Source organism: Oryctolagus cuniculus, chromosome 19 (assembly GCF_051225735.1).
Source record: "Oryctolagus cuniculus isolate XC-2025 breed Fujian yellow rabbit chromosome 19, ASM5122573v1, whole genome shotgun sequence".
NCBI classification, from domain to species: Eukaryota; Metazoa; Chordata; class Mammalia; order Lagomorpha; family Leporidae; genus Oryctolagus; species Oryctolagus cuniculus.
Window position 1 is genome coordinate 30590204 of NC_142885.1, and position 2687 is coordinate 30592890.

The window sequence follows — 2687 nt, forward strand, 5'->3', positions numbered from 1 at the left end:
AAAATATTAATTCAAATGTTGACCAAAATCTATCTTAAATTGTGTGACTCAAATATCAAATAAAAGAACCTTATTTTATATTCAAGACCTTTTCTTTGATAGATTATATAAAAAGAAACTTGATTGCAAGAAGCAATAGCAAAATAATCAAATTATGAGGTATAAATGATTCAGAGAGCAACAAAATAACATAAAAATCAAAAGGAGAATGATACTTTTTTCCAAAGACAATTTTACAGATTCAGGATACTACATCATGACATTATTGATATTTTCAAAATTTTTCTGTAAGTTAACTAGAAGGAGATAAAAGCAATCTCTGATATGATGATGTGGCTGAGAAAGCTGGTACTGTAGAAGCTGAGGTTAAACTATTACACAGTATCATTGTAGAAATCAATAACCATAAACTCAAGGCCCAACAAGACAAACTTGATAAAATAAATAAGCAGTTAGATGAATGTGCTTCTGCTATTACAAAAGCCCAGGTAGCAATCAAGACGGCTGACAGAAATCTTAAAAAAGCACAAGAATCAGTCATTCGTACAGAGAAAGAAATAAAAGATACTGAGAAAGAAGTAGAAGACCTAACAGCAGAGCTAAAAAGTCTTGAAGATAAAGCAACAGAGGTCATCAAAAATACAAATACTGCAGCGGAGTCCTTACCTGAGATCCAGAAAGAACATCGTAATTTACTTCAAGAACTGAAAGTTATTCAAGAAAATGAACATGCTCTTCAAAAAGATACACTTAGTATTAAGTTGAAACTTGAGCAAATAGATGGCCACATTGCTGAACATAATTCTAAAATAAAATATTGGCAAAAAGAGATTTCAAAAATATCACTGCATCCCATAGAAGATAATCCTGTTGAAGAGGTTTCAGTTTTGAGCCCCAAAGACCTTGAAGCAATCAAGAATCCAGATTCCATAACAAATCAGATTGCACTTTTGGAAGCCCAGTGTCATGAAATGAAACCAAATCTTGGTGCCATTGCAGAATATAAAAAGAAGGAAGAATTATATTTGCAACAGGTAGCAGAATTGGACAAAATTACTTACAAAAGAGATAATTTTGGACAAGCATATGAAGATCTGCAGAAACAGAGGCTAAATGAATTTATGGCAGGCTTTTATATAATAACAAATAAATTAAAAGAAAATTATCAGATGCTTACCTTGGGAGGGGACGCTGAACTGGAGCTTGTAGACAGCTTGGATCCTTTCTCTGAAGGAATCATGTTCAGCATTCGACCACCTAAGAAAAGTTGGAAGAAGATCTTCAACCTTTCTGGAGGAGAGAAAACACTTAGTTCTTTGGCTTTAGTATTTGCTCTTCATGATTACAAACCCACTCCCCTTTACTTCATGGATGAAATTTATGCAGCCTTTGATTTAAAAAATGTGTCCATTGTTGCATTTTATATATATGAACAAACAAAAAATGCCCAGTTCATAATAATTTCTCTTCGAAACAACATGTTTGAGATTTCAGATAGACTTATTGGAATTTACAAGACTTACAATATAACAAAAAGTGTTGCTGTCAACCCAAAAGAAATTGCATCTAAAGGACTGTGTTGAATTTATTCATACTGAAGACTTCAAATCAAGTTGGTATACATTTAGTGTGTTATTGATTTTCTATTTGTAATGAATTGTATATATATATATATATATATATATATATATATATATATATATATAGGTAGTGACCCTGTCACCATGGTGTACAGGACCACACCCAGACTCCAGACATCAGCCTTGTACCCATTGAACTCCTCATCTAAGAATTCCTCTGGGGCACAGTATTCAAAGGTCCCACACAAATACTTCAGGCATTCTCCATCAGCCAATTTGCAGCTGAGCCCAAAATCGGTCAACTTAATATTTAGATTGGCATCTAGAAGGAGGTTTTCTAACTTTAAATCTCTGTGCACGATGTGCTGCATATGGCAGTAATGCACAGCTAATAAAGTTTGGTTAAACAGCTGACTTATCTCTTCATCTTGTAGGTAGCCTCGTTCTATCATAAAACACCTAGGGTCCCCTGATTGCATACTCCATAAAAATATAGGTTCTCTCTGTTGTGTGCCTTAGCTGCAACAGTTTTATAATGTGAGGGTGATGCAGCCCCTTCATTATTTCTGCTTCTGCACACAACTGCTGGAAGCTGCAGGAGTGCTGGTCACCATTCTCAATGATCTTCACAGCCACCTGGGTCCTGCTTTCCCAATGATAGGCCAGTTTCACCTGCCCAAAACTGCCCTGGCCAATGATCCTGAGAACCTGGTACCCATCCAGGACCTCCTCCTCACTGTTGAAGGCTGTGAGACCTTCCATTGTGGGGATACTCACCCCCTCCCCCCACCCCTGCAATCTGACACTTGGAACACTTACTAATCACCTAAAGTAACAACAAAAACTGTGAAACAAATTAAAATCAAACAAGCAAAATTGAAACAAAAATTAACAAACTGAATATGCTAACAGATAATGCTAACTATATGAACTACAGTATACTAATCACTAAAACTGTATCAAAATTAAGAATTAAAAGTTATAAAACACACAGAATACTAAAAATGATAAAGTAAAGCAACACCAACTATGGTAACTATGGTAACAATTCTAATCAATAAGTCTTATAATGTTCCTATCTAAATCAAAGGATTAAAAATGAGAAAA

General features: G+C 34.8%; 1 pseudogene; it reads left to right on the plus strand.

Annotated features, from left to right (window-relative positions):
* Positions 1-323: 323 nt before the first annotated feature.
* On the plus strand, positions 324-1618 carry LOC138846899 (structural maintenance of chromosomes protein 4 pseudogene; annotated as a pseudogene).
* Positions 1619-2687: the final 1069 nt, after the last annotated feature.